The following is a 16,166-nucleotide window of genomic DNA, read 5'->3' as shown; positions in this document are numbered from 1 at the left end:
TCCAGAACCTTTTCTTCCACAGGCTGTAAAACCTCAACTCTCTCAGCCTTTCTTCAGAGGAGAAGTGTTCCAGCCTCCTGATTAGTTTTTGTGACCCTCCTCTGTACCCACTCTATCAACATCAAGTCCATGTTTTTCTTCTGCTGCAGACCCCAGAACTCTATGCAGTAGTCCAGATGGTGTCTTATAGGAGTGATGCGGAGGAGGAGAATCATCTCCCTCGACCTGCTGGCCATGCTTCTTCTGATGCAGCCCAGGATATGTTGGCTTTCTGGGCTGCAAGGGCACACTGCTGGCTCATGTCTAATTTTTCATCCACCCATATCCCCCTAGTCCTTTTCTGAAGGGATGCTCTCAATGAATTCATTATCCAGTCTGTATTGATATTGGGGATTTCCTCAAATCAGGTGCAGCGCCTTACATTTGTCCTCACTGAATTTCATCAGTCTCCCATTTGCCCACTCCACCAGCCTCTCCAAGTTTTTTTGAATGGCAGCCCAGCCTTGCAGCATATCAGATGGCCCCTGGTTTTGTTTGGGTCCTGCCTACCTGGGGAATGATTCTCATGTAAAGTGTTGAGAGCCTGATGGGCAGCAAGCTGAGCATGAGCATGAGCATGAGCCAGCAGTAAGTCCTGGCAGCAGCTGGGGCTGTAATAACAAGTGCAGAGCAAGTAGATGAAGAGATCCCTTTACCTGGCCCTGCCCACAACTGGAATATTATGTCAGTCCCTTCCTCCCCAACCCACCCAATACAAGGTAAGATCAATAAAAACCAATACATTTGAACAAGTTCAGCACAGATTACCAAGATGATAAGGCCTGGAGCATTTATTTGCCCTGTGAGGGGAGGCTGAGAGAGCTGGGCTTGTTCAGCTTCAGGGGGACCTAAGAGCATATTCCCAGTGACTATGGGGACATTATCAAGGAGAATTGCCAGGGTTTTCACAGGAGTGCATGGTGGGGAGATAAGAGACAGTGAACATAAACTGAAAGAGAGGTGGTTCAAACTGTGTGTAAGGAACAGCTTCTTCATCATAAGGACAGCTGAGCAGTGGAGCAGGTTTCCCTGTGGACTGGGGGTTGGACTAGAAACCTTCTGATGTCCTTTCTGATCTGAATTATCTTATGATCTAACTTTAGCTTTATAAAATCCAGGTGTCTTTTCTATACTGTTTGTTTGATATCAGATCAACAGAGAAAGACCCCATCTTCTAGAGACAACATTTCTTCTTTTCTATTTAAGACTTCATTCTTACAGTGTAATGGATTGTCCTAATGGAGGTATTTTTCCATGGCTAAATTTGAGAAAGACGAATAACTTTCTTGGACTGTTTAGAAAAGTTATCAGGTTCCTCATGGTATTTGGCACGACACAATGTAAAGAGAAGTGAAAAATGGGCAAACAACAAGAATCAGAAAAGAAAGCAATTAAGCACACAGATGTCTTTAAGGCCATCTGGTTTTGTTTATTTCATTTCTTTAGGAGAGAAAAAAAATCTATTAGGGCACATGGGTAAATATGTAATATTTCTTTGCGTATGAGTGAAAAATGTTGACAGAGAATTGGGGGGTACACTGGAAACTTTTATGGATGCTTTTTGAAAGGTTAAAATCATTACAGCTGTTGAAGAAAAGGAGTGATCTGTACACCTGACAGCTTTGATTGTGGGTTATTTGAGCCACTTGTAGCAATATAAATTTTTATCCACAGTTTTACCATCTTATCTTCATTGCTACTGATCACAGAAATACTGTTCTGGGGATTTTTATCCTTATATTCTTCCTGAGCTATGCGTCATTTCTGAACGGTATGTTTGGACAGTGCTGCCCTCCCATTGCCCTTGTGTCAGCTAACAAAAGATACAGTTCTCTATTTCTGCAGTCTTCATCCTTGGCAGGCTCTTCTCTCCTATGGCCTTCTGCATTTTGCTTTCTATAATTTTGAACATATTTTACAAGATATGAAATAAGCATTCTCATTATTCAAAGTTCTTTAGAAGAAAATAAGGATTTTAGAAGAAACTAAGTCCTCTGCTAACCAAGTCACTGTTCCAATAGCCGTCTCTTCTGAAATACTGGATGCAAGTTATAATGTTCCTCCAAAGTTGAGACTGTTATGTAATGATATTATGGATAAATTATATTTAATCATGGCACTATATTTACATTATAACTTGCTGCTGGAGGCTGGATATAGTTTAAAAAACAAAAGGCAGAGCAGACATCTTTGACTAATCTCACATTTCAAAATCCTTAGTGAGACAGATTTTTTTGTTGTTGTTATTTATAAATTCTGAAACACTGAATATTCTCTGCATATGAAAATACTAATACAATAGTATTGTAATCATACTAATTGATAGTGGGGAAGAATTTCATGACAGTGTACTCACAGGTTTGGCCATATTGATACCTAAGACAATGGACTAAAATGTGAAACCTCTTTGTTTTATTTATTACAAAAAATTAATCTCTTCAACCTGGCAGAAATCTTTCCCTCCCCTCCCTCCCTCTTCCCCCTTCCCCTTTCCCCTTTCCCCCTTCCCACTCACCACCTTCACGATATACACTTTAAAATTAATTAGTTATTTACAGAAGACACCTATTAACAGAACATGTATTTGCAGAATATAATAACTTTCAGTGTAAAAATTAATTTTTGTTAATCAGTAAATGAACAAATGTTGCTGTTGTCTTTAAAACAGATTTTAAAATTGGAAATATTTAAATATTTTAGAAATAATGAAATATTTGTATTTATTATTTCTCCTCATTTTTACTTAAACCCATTATAATGTATATATGCAATAAAATTAATTAAAATATTGGAATAAATTTGTAATGAAATCCTTTAAAATATTTATTGTATAGTATTTTGGCTTACGATAAATGTATATAGATAATGACAAGGTTAAATTCGATACGAAATAATGGACTTAAAACTATATAATGGGACATTACTGAACAAATCAAAATCCAGATTACTTGTTTTGACAATTATTCTGTTAAAAATACTGTAAATATAATTATTTTGTTGCATCTTTTGAATAAAACATTTTTGTAAAGAATTTTCACCCAGAGTTGTGTCTTCCTGTATCTGCTTTTCAGTTCACAGAACCGATAATAACATTTTTTTTTCTACTGTGTTATAGCTACTCCTATTTAATATTTGCCATTTTTCTTTCACTTTCATTTATGGGCACAATCAAAATTTTACAGAATGCTTTTTGAGGGACTGAAGAACAAGATTTTGCATTTTACTAACTTCCTGGGAACATTTGTATGATTTAAGTTATGACTTTGATTAGGTGAATTATTGTATTCCATCTGGGAACATTTGTATGTCTTGTATCTAATAAAAAAAGATAAACTCCAGTTGAGGTGTAACATACTCCATTTGCTCTGTAGTCACAAGAGCTTATGAATCAGTACAAATCAGAATATGTTCACAGTCAGCTGAAAGGACTTCTGCAGTTAGGGTGTGTTGTAATATAAAAGCGGTTAAAGCTTACTGTTGTGATTAACTGCAATTGACTTGTCTTCTGTACGCTAGACTCCAAAATTTCTGAACCTATATAGGAGCAGTTTTCCTTCATACTAGTCCTTGCATTACCTTAAATGTCTTTTTGAGGTTATGTTTCCTTTTTTTCAAATTAGCTCTTTATCTAAATTATAAAGTTGCACTTACAGATATTACATTATTTAGAAATCAAGATTAGACTTATATATGGAACTTCATTAAAAAGTTACATCTTTTCATCATATCCTTCAATTTTTTTTTACTTCTGTTTTCAGCTGAAAGGTCCCTGGATAATTATGGCAGTAGAAAAGAACATGGAAGAGATAGTTAGACCATTTCTTTTGGAATATCTGGTGTCACCTATTTAAAGAAAAAAAAAAAAAAAAAGACTTAATGAGCTGATACAATTAGTAGTCTTTCTTGTCATTCTCAGGATATATGTAACTACATAACTACCGCACAAAGTTGATGGGCCACCTGTAATACCTCTGAAAGTAGTTAGGTCTGTTAGGTAAATACGTTGGAGTCTGAAGATCAAAGCCATAAGTACTGAAGTCAACACTCACTTGAATGAGCTATGCATTTCTGAAACATCAATTAAAAAAAAAAAAAAAGAAGAGAGCCACTTGGCCACAGATGAAAGTATTTACAAGGTAATGATTTAGTAAGAAATCTAGATATATTAATAACTAACAGCACTTTATCAATACAAAATAATTCAGAAATGCTGAGAGAAAGAAAAGTGACATTCACAGATTCTAAAATGACAAGATTGATTCACTCTTACTTAACGGTACCTCCATTTATACATATATACATGTGCATACACAAAAAGGACATATACATGCAGAAACAAAGGTGTTTGGATTTAGTAAAATGAACACAAAAGGGACAAACACACACATGAATAAGGGTACGTACCCACACACAAACCAATAAACAGAGAAAGAACGGGTGAAAGAGAAGCTAGCTCAAAGAAAATTTCTGTCTTGAGTTTCGAGCAAATATTCACAATGCCTTGGCATTCCTCAACGGGTGATAATTGAGACTCGAGCGGGTGGACTTCACCCTGGCCTTCCGTCTGAGGCAGACGAAACCTTAAGGGTTTTGGTACCTGAGAGGCGTCCCAGCTCAGGGAAGATGCTGGTCACAGGCCGCTGCGATCCAGGAGAGCTCAAAGGGCCTCCCCAGTGGTCGTAGTTTATAGGGTCCACGACAATTGACTTTTGTCAAATACCTTCTGGTGCCTTCCGGCAGTTGCACAAGAATTTGATGAACATGCAACTCTGTTATTTTTCCATCTGACCACATCCCAGGCACAGGTGTGCCAGGCCATCAGGAGATGATGGGCCATTACAACCATTTCCAAGCAATTGGGGGGGGGGGGGGGGGGGCAAGAGCCAGGCTTGTTAACATTATCAGTCCTTATCTCCACAGATTGGTGTATAGCTCGGGGGGATGTGGATGGAATCACACCTACCACCGAGCAGCCCAACAAGGAGGGCAGGGAGGGGTAAGAATTGCACCACTACACACTGTGGGGCTTTTCATAAGTGAAAAGGTTATCTGGGCTGGCAGGCAAACCACCATGCAGTTAAAACTAAGGGGGCATTGAGATGAACTTTATAATATTTGTTTCAGGAGTGTTTTTCTTGAACTGATTCTCTGACCATTATCAGCTATTTAAGATTCCTTGTGATACTTAAAACAGTCAGCCTTACATCTAAACTTCCCTGAAAAGCCATAGTTTAGACACATGCTCATGCTTCATCTTTTTTATACTGTGTTTTGGAAAGACAGGTGTTGACCACACCAGTGTTTTGGGTATTGCTGAACAGTGCTTGCACAGGGTCAAGGACTTCTCTGTTTCCCACTCTGTTCCCGGCCCAGTGAATAGACTGGGAATGACCCAAATTGACCCAATGTATATTCTATGCCATGTGATATCATGCTCAGCAACAAAAGCTCAAGGAAAGGAGAAAACAGTAATGGTTTTGGATACGGTGATTAACTTCTCAAGAAATTGTTACATGTATTGAGGTCCTGCTTTTCAGGAAGGGGCTAAACATCTGCCTGCTGATGTGAAGTAGTGAATAAAGTCTTCTTTTTGCTTTGCTTGCACATTCAGCTTTTGCTTCACCTGCAAATCTGTTGTTATCTTGATCCACAAGGTTTATCGCCTTTATGAGTTTTCTCCCCATCCCGTGGAAGAGGCTAGGTGGGTTCTTGCCTACTGGCTGGAATCAATCAATGACAAAGATAAAGCATAATTTGTATTTCCATTGAGTGTACCACAGTCTTTTGGGGAATTTGATGCTGATACTGACCAATGTGCAGCTAGGAAGAATGGTGTTTGAAGGCTACCATCTGGACACTGTCTTTTCCTATTTTGTAAAATATCAATGGCTGTTTCACAAAAGAATGGATAAGGTCCTACAGTGTCATCTGGTCTACCCCACTCCAATTCAAACCCTCTGAACAACAACAACAACAAATTAACATGATGTGCAGCAAGTAATTTTATCCAGAGTACCTTTAACACCCTAGAGATGGTGAGTCAGCTCTCAACTCCAATGTAGTCGCACGCAATGCACCATTAGAAAATTTTGAACGAGTTTAAATGTCTAAGGAAGACTCACCCTAGTGGAGGGAAATTGTCTTCTGGAGCTCATTTACCAGAATAAACCATCCTAACCACATATAAATCTTAAGCATCTCTGGTTTATATCTGACTGGTATCCTTTCGTGACTGGTAGACTTTAAATAATGCTGAAGTTGTTTTTTTCTTGAGGAGTAAGTCTGTGCGAACACAGGAGCAAAGGAAATTATCACCGGTATTATGCTTTCTTTGGTAAAGGCATGGTACATGTTCAATGGCTAGTGCTTGAGACTCCAGCCTACAGATGTCAGTCAAGACATCTGTAAATCAAAGGCAATAACAGAATCAGTTCTCCAAGGTATCACCTCTTTTCTACATATATGATGATTTAAAGTTGAAATGTGAGCTCCCTTGTCTTTGCCTTCATTTGAAGTTTGGGCCCTGGATCTGCTCTTCTGTCTTTTCATTTCCTCTTCACTTACTGCCATGTGCCACCTCTGCCCTAGGAAGATTTGTTCCATGCTGCTGCCCAGCTTATATCTTTTGTAGAACATATAAATATATAACATCCAGGCTCTCTTATGAAAACCTGACTGCATGCTTACGCTACATTATTCATTTAATTCTTAAATGGTTTCCTGAATATATATCAAAAGTGTTGATCATTGATACATTTTCCGCATAGCAGTCAGGGTGGTACAGTCTGACTATTTAGATCTGTTCTTTATTTCTGTAACATTTATTTACCATATCTTCAACTGCTTTAACCTTGTATTTGTACCTTATGTTATTATGATCCACATTCTTACTTTGGAGGCATAAATAGATTGTCAAACCTCATCTTTCACATGGCAACCAAACTGAACGACACACAAACGATGAAAAAATAAATGTTCTACATCATTCCTAGATAGTCTTTTGAAGAACAGGATGAAATTAATAAAGGGCAAGTGCAATGTGTTTTTCTTTGATGGTAATGGGCAATTGCACGAATACATGAGGGAGAACAACTGATTAGGCAGCTGTTCTGATATGGAACTGGAGGGAATAGGTCACACACTGAATATGAGCTACCGATGACGTGCCCTGCACAAAAGGCAAATAACATTTTGATATATTTGATTATCAGTATAATTTACATGAAATGTGAATAATCCTTGAAAACTTTTCAGCATTATTAAGGTTTGAGCTGGAGTATTGTGGTCAGTTTGGGTTATTGAGGTTAAGAAAGATATGTACAAATTGGAGATGATCCTGTAGATAGCTGTGAGAATGATCAGGGGTCTAAAGACATTACCTAAGAGAAAAAACTGAAGAAACATTTTTTTCAGTATATTGAATTTAGAACTCGTTTGTCTAGAGATGGCATAATAATAGTCTTCCTATAATGAACAGAGCTAAAGATTTAAATTACTGTACGAATGATTCAGATAGAATTATTAACCTCTGTAATGCTCAGTGTTCAGAAGCACTGAATTACCTGGGAACACTGGATCTGAAGGTCTTTAAGGCCAGGTTAGACAGCTGTCTCTTTGGCATGATCCTGTCTTGGGATGGAATGATAATCTGGATAACTTTTCAGGGTCATTTGTTTCTTCCATTACTTTGATTTTATTAGTATAAATAGCTTCTGAACATTTAACTTGAATATGTGAATTGCTGGGATATTTTCTATCACATTCCAACAGCAGAGCATAGACTTTTACCATGAAAAAGGGAAAAACAGCTCTTGTGTTTGAAAGGTTAAACAGTTGGGATATTAGAGTTTTCTGATTAGCTCATACTCAAATGAGTGTGTATGTGTCTATATTATCATACAGATGGCTTCTTTTAATGGGACTTTCTTTGTTAAATATCTCCCATTCTCAGGAAGTGGTAACCATTCTTATATACAAAAATGGTTGTTTTCAGTATAATCTGCTACATACTTTGCAAGGTACTACATCAATCAGGATTTGGAAATGTAATCAGCATAAAAAATGCCTCTCCAAATTAGATAGTTTTCTGTCCTTCCTAACATTACCAATATATTTGGAAGATATTAAACAAAATGTTGGATGATAAAACAAAATACAGACTATAAAACACAGTCTGTGTATACTCTTAAAACAGCTATAACTTTTAGAAAGACATAAATTGTTTTCATCTGTTCCCTAGTAGACCTTTGGTTACCTAAGAGATATTTTCCTGTCACATTTTCTGTCTTGATCACTTTCTGCTCAGTCTCTAGTGCTGTTCAAAAAAGTTATAAACTTTTTTATATGGAAGGAAGGTGTACTTTGCTCTTGAAAACTGACTAGATTACTCTGCTGAATCCTTGCAAAATGTTCTTTCCTAGCCGGAGAATCAATCTAACAAACTGTAAACTAAAAGCTAAAACACTGACAGCCATAAAAATTAAATAGAAAGGTTTATAAATTTTAAAATATGAATGCTATTGTCACACCCACATACTCAGAGGGTTTTTTTGTCGAAACTTGTGTATATGCATATGTATATACATAAAGTTCAGCTATTGTATTTCAGGATACATAACTTCCTAAAGCTTTCATTAATTAGAAGCTATTGAGCTATTTGGTACTTTCCCTTCAATTTTTTTTTTTTTTTTTTTTTTTCCTGTAGCTGTTCCACTTAAGGAATTTCTTTCATGTGCTTTAATACAAGCATACACTTTCATACAGATGTTAAAGTCTGAATCATTATTGCTCTTTGTTATTATGAAGGCAATATCCCTTTGCATATATATCTGTTCTCTTGCAAATCATTTACTTAAATTAATCAATATAATCTAATTTAAATGATATATATATATAATAACTTAATTGTATTATTCTATCAATTATTTATTTTTAAACTTGAACCCTCAGAACTCTTTTATGCCAGTGGATCCTGTACTAAAGACAAACACATAATCACAGTAGAGGAATTTTACTGTTGTATTAGACTATTTAATCGTTAGAAAAATAATTTTGGTGATATAATATTAGGGCAATGCCACAATTATGATACCTTATTTGCTAATAATGCTGGCTACTGTAAATAGGTTGTAATTCTTCCAAAATTATAATAGATCATGCCTTTCTAAGTGTGTGGCTTAAAAAGAGCTATTAATTTAAAAAGAATAAATAAATTTTAAAAATAATTATATGAAAATATGAGTTCTGTATGCTTCAAACATCCCTTCACAATTCGTGGTCTGTGATAATACCTGAACTCTTTGCTGTATGTACAGACTATTTTGTTGAAACAACATTAGTCTGGTATTTTGAGGTGTTTCTTTCCCAAATGCAGTGAAGTGTGATCTATGAGGACTGAAAAAGACCAACACTTCTGATAACTCAGATCAATATTTCTACACATAGTGAATACATCAGGAGTAGTTGTGGTGCAAGGGCTTCCCACAGCATAACCCCATCATGCATCAGGTCTGACCTGCAGGGAGAGCTTTTAAATGTCAGTTCACTCCTAAATATTTTGCCTGAAACCAAGAACAAATAACACAAAAAAAGGAAGGTGGAGTGAGTTTGTTTGGGGTTTATTTCAACTATTATTTTTAATTTAGAAGCTCTCTAAAAGAAAGTGGACTATAATCATTAAATGCGTTGGGTTTATGTGTCAAGGTGTTGTCAAAGGGGTGGCTGCAGGAGCAGCCTCTGTGAGGAGAAGCCAGGGCTGCCCTATGCTGTTCCAGCCATCTCCAACTGACCCACTACAGGGCATGGCTGAACCCAGTGGCAAAGATGGTGGCGCTTCTGGGAAAATGTTTTTAAGAAAGGGTAAAATGGTGTATGGCAGGGAAGAGTGAGGAAAAGAAAGTGCAGAAACAGCCCTGCAGGCACCAATGTGAGAGAAGAAGTAGGGGGAGGAGATGCTCCAGGCATGAGAGCAGAGATTTCCATGCATCTTCTGGAGGAATCCATGGGGGCAGGTTTATCCAAAAGGACTTAAACCATTATTTAAAATGGTGTTCATGTTTGCAGCCTTACAAAATTAATGAAGAAAACCTATTTTTATTATTTGTGATAATAATTGTTGGTAGACTTGCTTATTTTTGAAAGATGCTATGAAAAAATGTTGTATGTTTGCAGCCTGTCATGGTGCACTAGCCAACCAGGCAGTATTTTGCTTGGCAATAGTAAGAAACACAAATATAGGAAGCCTACAGGTAGTGGAAGTGAGGACAGATAGCTTGGAAGGAATACAGATGAATTGTTCAGGCAGCCAGGGATCAGATCAGGAAGGCCAAAGTCTTGATAGAATTAAATCTGGCCAGGGATGTCAAGGGAAACAAGAAAATCCGTTGTAAGTATGTTGGTCGATAAAAGGAAGACTAGGGAAAATGTGGGCCCTCTCCAGAAGTAAACTAGAGATCTTGTTACCCTGGATATGGAGAAGGCTGAGGTACTCAGTGACTTCTGTGTCTCAGCCTTCACTGGCAAGTGGTCTAGCCACACTTCCCAAGTCACAGAAGGCAAAGGCAGAAAGAATGGGAGAATGAAGAACTGAACACCTGGAGATCAGGTCTGAGACCATCCAAGGAACCTGAAAGTGCACAAGCCCATGGGACCTGATGAGATGCATCTAGGGTCCTGAGGGAACTGGCGGATGAAGTGGCTAAGCCACTATCAGATTTGAAAAGCCATGGAACCTTGGCAGTCTGGTGAAATTCCCACTAACTGGAAAAGGGGAAACATAACCTCCATTTTTTAAAAGGGACAAAAAAGAAGACCCAGGGAATTACAGACCAATCAGTCTCACCTCAGTGCTGAGTAAGATCACAAAGCAGATTGTCCTGGAAACTATGCTATGGCATATGGAAAATAAGGAGGTGATTGGTGGCAGCCAACATGGCTTCACTAAGGGCAAATCGTGCCTGACAAATTTGGTGACTTTTTACAACAGGGTTACAGCGTTGGAGGACAAGGGAAGATCACCTGACATCATCTACCTGGACTTGTGCAAAGAATTTCACACTGTCCCACACAACAGCCTTGTCTCTAAATTGGAGAGACATGGGCTTGATGGATGGACCACTCAGTGGATAAGGAATTGGCTCAGTGGTTGTACTCAAAGTGTTATGGTCAATGGCTCAATGTCCAAGTGGAGAGCAGTGACCAGTGGAGTTCCACAGGGGTCAGTGTTGGGACTGGTGCTATTTAACACTTTTGTTGGTGACATGGACAGTGGGATTGAGTGCACCCTTAGCAAGTTCACTGATGACACCAAGCTGTGTGGTGCAGTTGACACGCTGGAGGGAAGGGATGCCATCTAGAGGAACCTTGAGGGGCTTGAGAGGTGGTTCTGCACAAACTTCATGATGTTCAACATGGCCAAGTGCAAGGTCCTGCACATGGATTGGATAATCACAAACACAAATACAGTCTGGGTGAGGAGTAGATTGAGAGCAACCCTGCAAAGAGACACTTGAAGGTATTAGTGGATGGAAAATTGAATAGGTGCCAGCAATGTGTGCTCGCAGCCCAGAAAGTCAACTATATCCTGGGCTACATGAAAAGAAGCATGACTAGCAGGTTGAGGGAGGTTATGTTTCTCCTTATCTACTCTGCTTTTGTGAGATCCCACATGGAATACTGTGTTCATCCCTGGGGCCCCTAGCATAAGAATATAATGGATCTACTGTACTAGGTCCAGAGGAGGCCACAAAGATGGCCGGGGGCTGGAGCACTTCCCTTATGAGATCAGACAGAGAGAGTTGGGGTTGTTCAACCTAGAGAAGATAAAGTTCTGGGGAGACCTTATAGCAGTCTTCCAGTACTTAAAGGGGGACCAACAGGGAAGATCGGGAGGGACTCTTTACCAGGGAGTGTAGTTATAGGATGAGGGGTGATAGTTTTAAATTGAAAGGATAGATTTAGATTTAGATATAAGGAAGAAATTCTTCACTGTGAGGGTGGTGAGGCACTGGCACAGGTTTCCCAGAGAAGCTGTGGCTGCCCCCTCCCTGGCAGTGTTCAAGGCCAGGTTGGACGGGGCTTTGAGCAACCTGGTCTAGTAGAAGGTGTCCTTGCCCATGGCAGGGGAGGTGGAACTAGATGATCTCTAAGGTCCCTTCCAACACAACCCCCTTATGATTCTGAGATCATCATAATAGGATAATGCAGAGAATAATCTGAAGGGAAAACCTTAATAAAAGAAAAAGGGAAGAGGTATAAATACTCAATGACTGGGAGATGTGAAAGCAGGGGAATGTATGGGAGCTTAATGCATTGTCTAAATTCCTAGAACAACATTGTTGTTGTTGGTCCTGTAGGGGCCCTGTAGGAGCCCCTTCACTGGCGCTGTAGGGAATTCCTACTTTGCTTTTCTTGGCTATAGGAAGTTAAATAACAAAGAAGTATCACTTTTGTTAACAGGTACTTTTTCTGAGTGATTTGTTACATGAGCTGGGGTCCATCTTTTCAGCATTTTTACATAGTGCTATTTATGAACATGGATAAATCTTAAAAAATATTTATCCTTAGAGAAATATTTTTATAAGCCAAACTAACTGAAAACTGAGATGGGACTAAACTTTACAGAAAACTTGATTTTGTATAAAGGTATCAGGAATGAGGCCTTATTTTGGCCCTACTTCCTGAGCATCTGGATCTTTTCACTTTGCAACATGTTTGATTGCTACAAATGTTGTGGAGGTAATCTGCACAATAAAAGTTTCCATGCTTGTCTTCATTCATATGACTTGGAATCTGCAAATATTAAGAAACTCTTTAGCCTGTTCTGGGGGATAGCAAGTCTAAGTCAGAATTGATTTGAATGTCTGAAAGAAAATTTCAGAACAGAGGGAATTGTTTTCTATGACTAGTGTCAATAGAAGGAAGATTTTTATAAAGAGATTTAGATTTGGTTTGTTTTGCTTTTACTTCACAGTGATTGTTGCAAGATTTTTTTAGTTGTGCTTTGTATTTTTTTAAAAGTGAGACATAATTTTGGCTTTGGTGTTTTAATAAAACAATACTTTGTCTAAAGTGTGGCCTTTGCCAACACATGCCCATGTCTGCTCTCATTTTCCCTTACTGCATCAATTCTAATTTATGTCTGTTCTGTCATGTCCATAGTTTGTCTTTCACAAAGTCATGGCTCATAGCTTCATTAATCATGACAAAATTTCTAACTTTCAAAGTTTCTGTGGATACCTTGGGTGCTGATAGGGTGGATTTTAGTGTTGAGATTCATTAGGTGTGTTGTAGTGGTTTGGGAATCTTGTAGAGGTTTGACTGCTTTTCATCATGCAGAGATTCACTCATTCATTGAGCTACTTGAAGAGGAGTTATAAGCATGTCAGGCATATTTATGGAACATATTTACATCTAAAGCTTGAATGCATTATTTATAATAACTGTTACTACAAATTATGTTAATGTTACATTATTTTTGAGGCTGTCAATGTTGTTATTTTTTCCAAAATTTAAAATAAAGATCTAGGAATCAAAATTCCTACCTTCTACACTTCCAGTGTGTGCCCATGGGCACATTGCTTAGACCTTGTTTTGGGTCCATTTTTTTCTGAGTTTACACAACAGTGTCTAAAAGCTCATCTGTGCTAAGTAATGAGACTATTCCACTAAATAGAGAACAGGTATCCATCTATCAAAGTGAAGATGGGTAAGAAGAATATCTGGTTTAAATATGCAGAGCATAATAATTCTGTTTCTTAATTTCCCTGTACTTCATTTTTCATTCTTCCAGTACTCTTTGTGCATGTCTTAGGATGTAATGAAATTTTTAAAATGAAATTTGATTATGTGCATCATACTTAAATACATGTAAAACCACAGACAGGAGTTCTTTCTTTTAAGTTGTGAATTTAATTGAGAAAAGGCAGGGAAAAAAACCTCTTTAACTCTTTGCTCTGTAACTTTAATAAAAGAGTACTATAGAACAAGTTTCCTTCTTCCATAAATATTTGAACACACTTCTTAAAGAGGAACACCTCTTTTTAAAAAATCCCTTATTTCTTTACATGTTCACATGAAACTGGTCTTCAAGCTTCTTATTCACCCAGCCAAATGTAGAAGAAAATATTCTATACAATGGCACCTTGTCTTTAATTTACATATGCACATGAACAAACAGCCGATGGAAACATGGAAGTTTATTTATTTGATTACAGAACACAATTTCTGAAATGTATTTACGTCAAATTGAACCTGATTATAAGCATATCAGTGAGAAACACAGTTGGAACCTAAGTATAATAAGAAAAATTTGCAGAGATATTCAATAAGCTTCTAGTATCTTTCTAGAACTCTTTGATGGTTAATTTGTTATTTAGTTTTTAAATTTAAGTTTCTATGTCAGTTACATGATCTGAAATAAACCCTATGTTTATTAAATGTACTTTTTTGAAAATATGTAGTACTGTTCATATTAGAAATGGGGAAAGACTACTAAAACTGGGAAAGCTAATAGGAAACTCTCAAAACCTTACTGCATAATCATCTTTGCAAATAGACACTAATATGAATACAAATCTCATGAGATATTAAGACAGATATTACTTAGTTTGTTAAATGTGGACTATGTCACAAACCCCACACTTTGTTTCTTTACCTCCCTCACTCATACTGCACGAATTTATTCTTTGTCATGTTTGAAAATCTTTGACATGTTACTCATAGCAAGTATTCATCAATTATATTTTTTATTTTCTTTACCTGTAAAATATTGACTGTATATGAGAACTCATCACATATTTTAGGTGGAATTTCAGCATTTTTCACATTTTGAAAATTAGGTCTTCAAGGTTTATCTTATATATGCTATGGAGACAAGTTTTACACTAACTTTATCAATAAATCTTAACATTTTTCATTCCATATTTTTCTGTATTCTAGTATAACAGAAAATAGAAATGCAGACTATTTCTTTAAGCTGATTTTAATGCAATGTAAAACACAGCATGTCTATGTACAATTGTGAAATTTTTCACTAAGCTTTGTTCATTGGAAGTAATGGTGCTGAACAACAGTACTACAATGAAAGTTTATAGGATCTGCTTGATTTTATGAGAAGATAATGGTTTTAATCTTTCTTAAGTGATAATTTAAAGCCTCCTTGCTCTTAGATTATGCTAATCCATCTCACCTATGTAAAGTTAGACAAGGTGAGGTATTGAGCAGTGAGGCTTACTAGAGAGATTTTCAACACAACTATTGGAAAATAATCATAACTAAATAATTCATTTTACTCAGATTGTCAATACCAGTTCAGAGAATATATTACCTACTCTGATGAAACAGACAATTTCTTTAGCACATTTTTTTATAATATCTCTAATTTTTTTTTTTTTTTTGAGAAAATACATCTAATTTTCCAGGGCCAACAAAAAGGACTGAATTTAAAACAGGAGTTCCTCATCAATAATATAATGAGTAAGAAGTAACAGTGGATGTGTCAGTAAAATTAACAGCTGCTGTTGCATTGCGAGAAGTATAAACAGTAATCAGCACAGGGAAGTCAGTCAAAAAGACAGGGACAGGTTGATGTATGGATGATAACATTTGATTTAGCTGAATACTACATAAATAAAAATCTTTAGTGTGTTTCTGAAAAGGAGTAAAAGTATGATAAAAACAGAAGGACTTTAGAAATTTGAAACTCTTGAAGCAGATTTTTTTAAGGGGCTGATTAAAATTCACAGTGAAGAGATTTCCAAGAACAGTCTTAAAGGGCAGCCTTCGCCACAGTGGAAAATAAACAGAGGATATACTGGAGTTAAATGGAAACTTCTTCCATCTTACTTTGGTTTTAACAACAACAACAAAAAATTATTCTGTCAAATTATTAGAGAATAAAATGGAGATAGAGGGCCGTATATTACTCTCAGTTTCTACCATTAGATACCTTAGTATCTCTGCAGAAGTTGTTTAAATGTTATTGGTTTTTATACCAAAGCAACAAAGTGAGTTTGGCTGATGCTGAAGTATGACAGCTGTGGGTTAATCCACAGTTGTAAGGGACTGCTTGGACTCTTGTTTGTCTCAATACTGCTGTTTTGCGACTACCAGTTCTTGGCCTCAGCATC

The sequence above is a fragment of the Athene noctua genome, chromosome 1 (genome assembly GCF_965140245.1).
Source record: "Athene noctua chromosome 1, bAthNoc1.hap1.1, whole genome shotgun sequence".
Taxonomy (NCBI): domain Eukaryota; kingdom Metazoa; phylum Chordata; class Aves; order Strigiformes; family Strigidae; genus Athene; species Athene noctua.
This window is presented reverse-complemented; position numbering follows the sequence as displayed.